At 34.2% G+C, this 12375-nt stretch overlaps 1 non-coding gene across 1 annotated transcript; it reads left to right on the top strand.

The window, feature by feature from the left end:
* The first annotated feature begins 11127 nt into the window (after window positions 1-11127).
* Window positions 11128-11234, top strand: LOC139903361 (small nucleolar RNA R71). Its single transcript, XR_011778186.1, has one exon. It is a non-coding gene; the product is annotated as a small nucleolar RNA R71 (small nucleolar RNA).
* The last annotated feature ends 1141 nt before the right edge of the window (window positions 11235-12375 follow it).

Genomic DNA, 12375 nt, shown 5'->3' with positions numbered 1-12375 from the left:
CAAGTTTGGAGCCTTTCTTGCCGACGGTTTATAATATATTATATAATATATAAATAATTATAAGAATTATTTAAATATTATATTATATTTATGTGCATAGTTGACTTGTAATTTTTAGTCCGTTGCGTCGAGCGTTGAGAGTTGGCTCTGGTCCTGGCTCTGGATTTTCGAACGTCCTTGCTAATAATTTAATATCTTGTACTTTGCATTTTGAATCTTGTACTCTTGTAATTTCGAGACGTTTCTTATCAATAATTGGAACCACTTTGATTGTATTTTGTACTTTTGAGCTTTTTCGTCGTTTGCGTCTTCAATTCGTCAAATCTGTCTTTTGTCTTCACCTTTTAATATTTAAACGAATATCACTTGTAAATAGAACAATTGCAACTAAAAGCTTGTCTTTCTTGTGGAATAATGCTATGAAATATATGTTCGTTTTTAGCATTATCAAATATTCTCACACTTGAGCGTTGCTTGTCCTCAAGCAATATAGTCTTGAAATACTAGAATCACTTCTTTATTCTTCACACTTTGTACATCAGTGATTTCTATACGGCGGTATAAACAATGGTAGTAACGATATGGTTTACAGTCCCACATGACTATAAAAATTTAGATCCATTAAGAAAATTGGATCTTTATGAAAACATTTGATCTTTTGAAAATTAAATCTAGTTTTTACCCTAGATAAGTTTTCCGGAATAACCCTTCACCGGTGTTTGCAAAATATTTTTGTGGGTTGTGTGGGTTTCAGATTTGAAAATTTTAGCTCAACACTTGTAGTTTTGTGTTACCCACTTGCTAACCTTGCATTAGGAAAGCAACACGTCCAGTTCACTTGTCCCGTATATTACCTTTCAATAAACTACCGTTCGGTTGTAAAGGAAAGCGATGAACAAGCAACTGTTAAGGCAATGTCCCGTGACTTGCTTTTGATTATGGTCTATAAACGTGTCGGATGCTAGTACTATCCTTTGTAGGAGCAATAGTAAAGATCATCCTATGATTTTTCGGTCTGGCACAAGGTCCTGTCTTCGACCATGCTATGCAACCACCGTTCTTACGGTTGACACCCGATTTGGTTCAGGTGACCTAATGAATTCCAGGTGAATTCCTAGGATTTTACGTTCAATGGTAATGAACGCATTGAAAATGGGTTTTCAGAAAATAAATCGGTTTGTAATTTTGATCAAAATATTTTCTCGTTCAAGCTCGAGTTTAGATATCATTGAATTCCATGAGTTTGTAATTCTCAATCTTTAAGGTCAATCTCTAGGATTGAGTAATATCAGTCTTAAAAGCTGATTTTTGATCTTTAAGGAGATTATCCTTTCTGGGGATCTGATTCATTAGTCTTATCAAGCTAATTTGCACGGCGTCCTCCCCATTGTACGAGATAAATCCTTCTCATGGTTAGGATAAATCTGACCACTTGGCGACCCTGTTTAATGCTGAGGTCCGTGGATTTCCTGCTGATTTTAGAGATGACTTTTCTAGATTTTTCGTCAACCTACAGCTGGTCTGGACGACAATTTCTTGACCTAAATCAAGAAGCGCGTGTCTTTTTCGGAAGACTTTACTTCCTTTTAATGATGGAATTGATTCATCGTGTAGATCCATCTCTTCTTTTCTTTCATCGGGTAAAATAGTTTAGTTTAGTCCAAAGCAAAAGTATTTTCAGTTATTTGTTACAGATATATGTGACATATGTTTAAGATAACATGGTAATTTTTCCCACACTTGGCTTTTATTTTCCTTTTTATTGTCCTCTATTCCATTTTAAATGAATTCTAACATTTTGGTTTGTTTCTCAATTTATGTCCTTTCCAAGGTAATAATAATTTCGGTGTTAACACCTAGTTTTATCATTCATAAATATGTATAAACATGATTTTGAGTTCATTTAATTGAAAATTTTGAAAATTTTTACTAGAATTGGGTAGTCAGTATATAAGACTAGGGCTGTTCTTTATTATCAGAGAGCACTAGATTCTAATACAACTACTACTTTACTAGTATTTCTAATGGTAACCAAGTGTATACAGTAAAAATTTTTAAATCCGAAAGAATTTAACCCCTTCCCACACTTAAGATCTTGCAATGCCCTCATTTGCAAGAAATCAGTAACAATTTAAATTATTGAGGGTGATCTGTGTGAAAATGATTAAATTTTACCAAAGTTTCCAAACATATTGGCGTTTGTTTGCCGAATGATAAATGGTGCATATCATTTGTTCATTCCGTCTTGTTGTTATATCACATTTATTTTGCATCTTGTCGTCAAAATTAGTTGCTTTTGCTGAACTTAATGCTAGTCTTTGAAAATGCGTTGTTTTACCCTGTTGTGTACATAAAATAAACTGCAAACATATATACATATTTTTGAAGTTTGGTATATTACCCCACATTCAAAAATTATTAAAATCTAATAATAAAATTTAGAAAATTATAAAAAACTAATACAAATCCAACATAAGTATTAAATGTATCAACATTACAAATTATAAAATAAATAAAACTAAGTAGACTAGGGATGATACTGATACCAGTAGGGGTTCCATGCATAACCATAGGTGTTATAAAATGCTTCGGCGGGGTTATACGTAGGATACGGTGGTTGGATCTCTATAGACCAGGGAGGGAATATGGGCGATGGAGTAGGAATATAGTTTCTACCTATATGTTGGCAATAATCTATGATTTGGTTTTGATGAACTTGCCAATCTTCAAATGCTCTATGTCTAGCATTTTCATACTCTTGTGAAGCTATAAACCTTTGCATTTCTGCCATTTCATTTCCCCCTCCTACATTACCTTGCTGTTGGTTTCTCTCAACCTGTGGATGTCTACCATTATATCGTACTGCAGCGTTATTTCGCCTCTTCAAAACTTTCGCACCATGGTATACATTTAAACCTATTGTATCTCGGGGTTCTGATTCTTCGATTAGTAATCCCCCCCGACTTATATCCACACCGAGATATTCAGCAATCAAAGTAATAAATATACCACCTCCTATTATGCTATGCGGTCTCATCCCCCTAACCATAGCTGATAAATAATAACCCACACAATAAGGTATACTTACAGCGCTTTGTGGGTCTCGAATACACATATGGTAAAACAAATCCTGTTCATTTACCTTTTCCTTATTGTTACCTCTTTGTGTAATCGAATTAGCTAAAAACCTATGAATTACTCTTAACTCTGCTCTATCTATATCCAAATAAGAGTAATTTCCCCCTTTAAATCGGTGATGGCTAGTCATTTGACTCCATACACCATGCGTATCAAAATTTTCGTCTATCTTTCTACCATTCAATATCAACCCTCTACAATCGGCAGATGCTAACTCCTCAGGCGTATATATACGTAAAGCCTGAGCCATGTCTAGTAAAGACATGTGGCGCATCGAACCTCCTAACAAAAATCTAATAAAAGATCTATCGGTTAAACTGGCTACCCGATCATTTAATTCTATACTACACAACAATTCTTCACACCATACTTTATATACAGGTCTACGTATGTTGAATAACCGTACCCAATCGTTAAAAGTAGAATTACCATACCTCTGTGCAAGTAATTCCCTAATTGGCCCGGCCAATTCTACAGCTTCTAATGGTCCCCATTCTATGACCCTAGGTACTTCAACAGCTTTAGAATGAAGAGTATGCAAACCCCTTTGGTACTTTGGGTAATCTATCCAAAGTCTGTCAAATCTCAGGTTCGGGTGCAAATCTTCCAAGTGCATATCAGAAAATGTCATGACTGGATGAGGTATATCTTGTTTGTAGTAGTTATCCACCTCCTATTGTTCCGCATTCTCAGCAGGAGCATTGCGAGCTTGGGATGAAGATTCACCCCTTTCAGTCTGCAAAACACATCAAACACAATTTTTGTGCATCCAAATATGCATTAGTGTCAGCAAAATCATCAATCAAAATAATTACAATGACATGATCAATTTATATCAAACTTAAGCTCATTTTCATATTTTCATCAAATCTACACTTTTTCAAATAAGCATATACGAAAATGTTCACCAAGTTCATAAGCATTCAACTCAAATAACATGTCAAAATAATCATTACTAGCAATTAAACAAGTTTCAAATGGCATTATCTCTCAAAAATCAAGTTCATGAATTTTAGACTTGAAAAAGTCCACTTTAATTCTCAAAATCATGCTTAGGCTCAAAGTTTGGATCATTTAACTACCTAAACATGTTACACTACTTAATTTAGCAACAATTCATGACAAAAATCGGCCATAACCTGTTTATATCAAAAAGCCCCAAATTTTCTCAAGAACACAAACCCTAGATTACTCAAAATTTGAAGTTTAAGGCTTCTAATCATGTTAAATAGCATCAATCTAGGTTATACAAGCATAATACATAAGCAATTTAAGCATAATTACACTAAAAGCATCAAAATCGAATTGGGGAAAAAATTGCTCAAGAACGCTAATTTTCGGATTAAATGGTGTTTAGGGGTAGAAATTTACCGTTTTTCTTGAGTAATTCCTTGATAGCATCCTTCTCAACATGATTTTAGTAAAAGATTTGATGATTAACGGTGAAAAATTGTGAATTTGGGAGGTCTTTTTCGTGTATTTTCGGGTTTTATTTCGCAGAATTTGTGGTGTGTTGGGTTGTGCAACTGATCAGTTTTGGCCCTTTTATTTTTTTCTGTATTTTTGGAACTCCACGAGTCGCGGTATTTTACCCTTCAAACTCCGCGAGTCGCGGAGTTTGTATTTTTTTTTTTTACACATCTTATACTAATTAAAACAATTAAGTAATTAAGTTTAAATTTTTGTTTCCCTTGTTATTTAGGATGAGGTCGTTTCGGATCGATGTCCTAGTCCGTCCTTAGACAAAATTTTAAAATTTGTCTTTTTGTAGCGATTGTTTTAAAAGCTAAGATTTTTGGGTTTTTTTAATGTTTTTGGCATACTTTAATTCAATAAGATTAAAAATAATGATAATAAAAGTTCTCGTCCCTCCCTCGGGTAAAGCAATTTCGGTTCAATGACCTAGTCTTCAACTTACGAAGAATTTTAAAAATCATATTTTTAACTTAATGAGATAAAGTAAATTTTTATTTTTAAATTCACACCAAACTTAAAATAAAAATACATAAAATTCAAAATTAATATTAAAAATTCACACCAAACTTAAAATTTGAAATGCATAAAATTAAAAATTGTTATTTTAAAAATTAAAAATTCACACCAAACTTAATTTAAAAATTCATATTATAAAATCACACCAAACTTATATTATATTTTTTAAATATTTACAATTTTAAATATATTGTTTTTACAAAGTTTACAATATTAATTTAAGATTTATATATTAATTTTAAAAACATGGTAAAAATAAAATTAAAAATCTTTTTGGCTTTTTATCCCACTTTAATCAATCAAATATTATCAAAAATATACGCCCCTCTTTTCGGTAAAGTAATTTCGGTTCCATGACCTAATTTAACTCATGGCGAATTTTTGAAATATTTTGTGTTGATTGATTAAAGATATTTATACCTTAAGAATAAACGTTAAATTTCGCAGTGATGTAATAAATTTTTGTATGATATCAATAATTTCGGTCGCCAAACCTAATTTTATTCAATACCAATTTAATACTTTATAGCGAACAAATTAGCGTTTATTATCAAAAGGTTAAAAATAAAAATAAAAACAAAAAAAAACTGTACAGACTTACCTGTGAGATAGTATTCTTAGTTATACGATCTATCCCACTCATAAGATAGTCGGTTTAATTAGTTTTCCATGGCTACATAGGTGTAACATCGAGCATTCAGTGTTTTTTCTTCTAAACATATGAACGGTCCGTCTCTGCATAAAGTAACAAATTCGGTATTTGAATAGGTTTGATTATTTGAACATTTACCTCCATGTGACCATTTTCCGCATTTGTGACATCTTTCTAGGTGTCGTGCTCTTCTTTTCGCTGCGGATTTTGATTTTCCTTTACCAAATTGTAACTTATTATCTTCGCATCTGGATTCTTTTCTTACTCCGTCCAATCTTTCTCTGATTACTGGTACTATTTCACTCAGAAGTGTGTCATTATTACGTTTAGTGATCAAAGCGTGTAGCATTAGACCATGGTTTAGTTCACAGGCAGTCTTCATTTCGTAAAAATCTAAAAAAAATAAAAATTCAGAATGGGGGGAGAAGACTAGTTCTTTAGGGTCTGCTAGGGAAAGACCATTCGGGTTCCATTTTCGATAAATACACGAAAACAGACAATCTAACTCTAACAGAAATACATAAAATCCTTTAAAGATTTGATTCTCCCCACACCTAGTTAGCTGTGGTATCGAAATTGTGATTAACTTCGTTGTCAACTTCCATTGGACTATCTATGTAGTGTTTAACTCTGTGACCATTAACTTTAAATTCAATCCCATTTGAATTTATTAATTCTATCGTTCCGTATGGGAAAACTCTTTTGACTATGAATGGTCCAGACCATCTTGATTTCAATTTTCCAGGAAATAGCTTGAATCGTGAATTGAAAAGAAGAACTCTGTCTCCTTCTTTAAATTCTTTTAAACTTCTGATTCTTTTATCATGCCATTTCTTCGTTCTTTCTTTATAGATTAACGAATTTTCGTATGCTTCATGTCTTAATTCTTCTAATTCGTTTAGTTGACTTAATCGTAGACGTCCAGCTTCATGTATATCAAGATTACATGTCTTCAAAGCCCAAAATGCTTTGTGTTCAATTTCTACTGGAAGATGACATGCTTTTCCATAAACAAGTCTAAAAGGTGTGGTTCCAATTGGAGTTTTGTAGGCTGTTCTAAAAGCCCAGAGTGCATCCTCCAATTTAATGGACCATTCCTTCAGATTTGATCCTACGGTTTTCTCTAGAATACGTTTTAAAGCTCGGTTGGTATTTTCAACTTGTCCACTTGTTTGTGGATGATATGCGGTGGAGATTTTGAGTTACTCCATATCTTTTAAGAACTTTTTCAAGTTGAATATTACAGAAATGAGTACCCCGATCACTTATTAAAGCTTTCGGTGTTCCAAACCTTGCAAAAAGACGTTTTAAAAAGTTGACTACAACTCGTGCATCATTAGTTGGGAGAGCTTGTGCTTCCGCCCATTTAGATACATAATCAATGGCTACGAGAATATAGAGATTATTATGAGATTTTGGAAATGGACCCATAAAGTCAATACCCCAAATGTCAAATGCTTCACATACTTGTATGACATTTTGTGGCATTTCATCACGTTGACTTATTTTTCTGGCCCTTTGACATGCATCATAGGATTTGCAAAGAAGGTGTGCGTCTTTGTAAATTGTAGGCCAATAGAATCCAGCATCGTAAACTTTTCTTGCTGTTAGTTGAGGCCCATAATGCCCTCCTGTTGGTCCTGTGTGACAATGGTTTAAAATTTTACTAGCTTCATTTCCAAATACACATCGGCGTATTATTCCATCTGGAGAACATTTAAAAAGATGTGGATCTTCTCAGAAATAGTGTTTTATATCACTAAAGAATTTCTTTCGTTTTTGGTACGACAATCCTTTCTCAAGGAATCCACAAACTAAGTAATTTGCATAGTCTGCAAACCATGGAATTTCATTATAATCTATCTTCAATAGATATTCATCAGGAAAGTTGTCTTGTATGGCCGATTCATTTAGAACTTCTAATTCGGGATTTTCAAGACGAGAAAGATGATCAGCGGCGAGATTCTCTACTCCTCTTTTATCTCGGATTTCAATATCGAACTCTTGTAAGAGTAAGATCCAACGGATTAATCTTGGTTTGGCATCTTATTTCGAAAATAGGTATCTAAGAGCAGAATGGTCGGTATAAACCACCGTTTTTGCTAGAACGAGATATGATCGAAATTTGTCAAAAGCAAAGACAATAGCAAGGAGTTCTTTTTCAGTAGTTGTGTAATTTGTTTGTGCTCCTTGTAACGTCTTACTAGCATAATATATTTTTTGAAATCTTTTTTCAATCCTTTTTCCTAAAACGGCTCCCATTGCAAAATCACTTGCATCGCACATTAGTTCAAATGGTAGATTCCAATTTGGTGTTATCATGATCGGCGCATTAGTGAGTTTCTCTTTAAGAATATTAAAAGATTTGATACATTCATCTGAAAAGATGAATGGAGCATCCTTTTCTAGGAGTTTATTCATAGGAGTGGCAATTTTAGAAAAATCTTTTATGAAACGTCGGTAAAAACCGGCATGCCCTAGAAAACTCCTAACTCCTCTAACATTGGTGGGATGTGGAAGTTTAGCAATTACATCTACATTAGCTCTATCCACTTCAATTCCTTCCTTTGAGATTTTATGTCCAAGAACGATGCCTTCTTTAACCATGAAATGGCATTTCTCCCAATTAAGTACTAGATTTGATTGTTCGCATCTAATCAGCATTCGTTCAAGATTAGCTAGACATGTTTCAAATGTATCACCGAAGACTGAAAAGTCATCCATGAAAACTTCCATGCATTCTTCTATCATGTCGTGAAAAATCGCCATCATACACCTTTGAGAGGTTGCAGGGGCGTTGCAAAGTCCAAATGGCATGCGTTTGTAAGCAAAAGTACCATAAGGGCACGTGAACGTGGTTTTCTCTTGGTCCTCGGGTGCTATTGGAATTTGAAAATATCCAGAAAATCCATCTAGAAAACAATAGTAACTATTTCCGGCTAATCTTTCCAACATTTGATCAATGAAAGGTAAGGGAAAGTGATCTTTTCTGGTGGCGTCATTTAATTTTCTATAATCAATACACACACGCCATCCTGTTACAGTCCTAGTAGGAATAAGCTCATTTTTCTCATTTGTAATGACAGTCATGCCACCCTTCTTAGGCACGCATTGAACTGGGCTTACCCATGGACTATCAGAAATTGGATATATTAAACCTGCATCTAGTAGTTTAATAATTTCTTTTTTAACTACATCTTGCATATTAGGATTTAGTCTTCGTTGGCGTTGCACATACGTTTTATGACCTTCTTCCATAAGGATTTTATGTGTGCAATACGAAGGACTTATTCCTTTAATATCATGAATCTTCCATGCAATGGATGGTTTATGAGCTTTTAACACAGAAATGAGTTGTGATTTCTCATTTTCAGTAAGAGAAGACGATATTATTACAGGTAATTCAGATTCACCATGTAAATAAGCGTATTCCAAATGGTTTGGAAGTGGATTTAACTCTAATTTCGGAGGTTCTTCTATCGATGATTTATATCGATATCTGTCTTCTTCTTTTAGCATTTGAATTTCTTCTGTTGTTGGTTCATATCCATTAGCTATAAGTGTAGCTAACATTTCAGCTTCATCAATTTGTTCTGTTCCTTCTCCTAAAGAACATTCTCCTGTTCCTTATAATTCTGGAAATTCTTCTAATAATTCTGCATGTGAATCTATAGTTTGAATATAATAACATGTATCATCTGCAGATTGAGGTTGTTGCATTGCTCTATCAACTGAAAAGGTAACACTCTCGTCCTCTATACTTAGGGTCAGTTTCTTACCGAACACGTCTATCATTGCTTTAGCCGTGTTTAAGAATGGTCTTCCTAATATGAGAGGAACTTGAGAATCTTCTTCCATGTCCAGAACAACAAAATCTACTGGAAATACTAAAGTACCAACTTTAACTAGCATGTTCTCCATTATCCCTCTAGGATATTTTATTGATCGATCGGCTAGTTGTATACTTATTCTTGTTGGTTTCAATTCTCCAAGGTCTAGTTTAGCGTATAGTGAATACGGCATTAGATTTATACTAGCACCTAAGTCTGCCAATGCTTCTATTGAACTAAGACTACCCAGAAAACATGGAATTGTGAAACTTCCTGGATCAGATAGTTTTTCTGGTATCTTATTCAACAGCACTGCTGAACAATTAGCATTCATAGTAACAGCCAAGAGTTCTTCCATTTTCTTTCTATTTAAGATTAGATCTTTCAAGAATTTAGCATATCTAGGCATTCCTGAAATCACATCAATGAAAGGAAGATTTACATTTATCTGTTTAAACATATCCAAGAATTTGGATTGCTCGGCTTCAAGTTTCTCTTTCTTCATTTTACTCGGGTAAGGAAGTGGTGGTTGGTATGGTTTAACATAAGGTTTAGCCTTAACTGTGTTATATTCATTAACCTTCTCAACTACCGGTTCTTTTTCCTTATTTTGTTCAGGTTGTGGTTCTTGTGGAGTAGGAATAGCTTCATCAGAAGTTACAGGTATTTCAGGTGGTTTAAGTGTTGTACCACTTCTTGTGGTAATGGCTTTAGCTGTTTCATTCCGGGGGTTAGCATTTGTATCACTAGGTAAACTTCCCGGTTTTCTTTCACCTATTAACCTTGCTAGGTTACTTACTTCTTGTTCCAAGTTTTGAATAGAAGCTTGTTGATTTCTAAATGCTTGAGCATTTTGTTCATTAGTTTGTTTTTGAGATGTGAAAAAACTGCGTTTGAGTTTCAACTAGCTTCGTCATCATATCTTCTAAATTCGGCTTTTTATCATCGGTTTGTTGTGGTTTGTTTTGAAAATTAGGTCTTTGCTGATTGTAAGTATTGTTGGATACTTGTTGATTGCTAGGACCTTGTTGGTTGTTGTTTGGAATATTTCGGTTATAATTCTGGTTTTGATTGTAGATCGGTCTTGGCGGTTGATAATTATTCTGATAATTATTTCCAGGCCTTTGGTTTATGTATGAAATATTCTCTCTTTGTTCCATTGTTAATTCAATACTGAGACAATCTTTTGTCAAATGTGGTCCTCCACACTGCTCACAACTAATTCGTATTGAGTGAATATCCTTAGTCATCTTTTCCATTCGTCTCTCGACAACATCTATCTTTGCGGAAATGGAATCTAAGTCATGGCTAGAATCGGCTCTAGCTGCTTTAGATGATCTAACGATATCTTTTTCTTGGTGCCACTCATGTGGGTGGGAAGCAGTGTTATCAATAATTTTATAAGCATCAGTTTCGGTTTTCTTCATAATGGAACCACCAGCTGCTATATCTATGTCTTTCCTTGTAGTGATGTCGCATCCTTGGTAGAATATTTGTACTATTTGACAGGTGTCTAAACCATGTTGCGGACATCCTCTTAATAACTTTCCAAATCTTGTCCATGCCTCATATAGAGTTTCATTTGGCTTCTGTGTAAACGTAACAATTTCTCCTTGAAGTCTTACGGCTTTAGATGCCGGAAAGAATTGTTTAAGAAATTTTTCAACTAAAACGTCCCATGTATCAATCGCCCCTTCAGGTAACGATTCCAACCAATCTTTGGCTTCTCCCTTTAAAGTCCAGGGAAATAACATGAGATATATCTGTTCATCCTCCACTTCTCTTATTTTAAATAGTGTGCAGATCCTATTAAAGGTACGAAGATGTTCATTTGGATCTTCCTTCGGTGCACCACTAAATTGGCATTGATTAGTCACCATGTGTAGAATTTGTCCTTTGATTTCATAATCTGGCGCATTAATGTCAGGATGAGTAATTGCGTGACCTTGGCCAGTGCGTTTAGCTCTCATTCGGTCTTCCATACTTAAAGGTTCCAGATTCTCCATAATTGAATTTGTTGAATCGGAATCACTAGAGGATTCTGATTTAATGGTTTGTTCCTCAACAATCTCTGTTTGAATGATTGGTGGTTCCGGAGGAAAGTTTAGTGGTTCAGGATCTATGAATCGTCCCTGAATATTCTTCGGATTCTCAATTGTGAGGTCGGGTTCAAAAAATGGATTATCGGAAATTTGAACTGGAGTACTTGGTCGACTGGATGACGATTCTAAAGAAAAATCAACGGCGGTAATATTTGCTAAATGTCTTGATCTAGTTACAGGTGGTGAACGTACAAAAGGTGGTGAACGTCTTGCTCGGTGCATTCACTGAATATCATATTAGTTTTTAAAAGGAAAGAAAAATTATATAAGTTATCCAATTAATAGACTTTTCTGATTTTGCCCACGTTTCGAATAGCCAAAAGATGCAGCAGAGGGGCAGGATTCGTTTGGTCTCAATATAATTGAGGACTGTTTGGCTCCAATAACCCGGTCCACGTACAAATCCAACTATTACTACGAACCAGAAAATTTTGATGTCTATCAATTTAACCACTTAAAATAAATTTTCGTAATTTTAAGAAATTTAGATAAGAAGTAGAATAAAAATCTATGTCCTAAAAACTAGAATAGCGAGAAATAAGAAAGAATAAGAGCGTGTCGGAAAAAGATCGAAAAATAAAAATAAGAAAGAAAAAGAGTGACTTATAGAACTTAAAAACACTAGACTAACCCAATCTTATTACTATCACTAACTTAAAAT

This window comes from Rutidosis leptorrhynchoides, chromosome 3 (genome assembly GCF_046630445.1).
Source record: "Rutidosis leptorrhynchoides isolate AG116_Rl617_1_P2 chromosome 3, CSIRO_AGI_Rlap_v1, whole genome shotgun sequence".
Lineage (NCBI taxonomy): Eukaryota > Viridiplantae > Streptophyta > Magnoliopsida > Asterales > Asteraceae > Rutidosis > Rutidosis leptorrhynchoides.
Note: the sequence above shows the minus strand (reverse complement) of the source record. Positions and strands in the feature narration are given on the sequence as shown.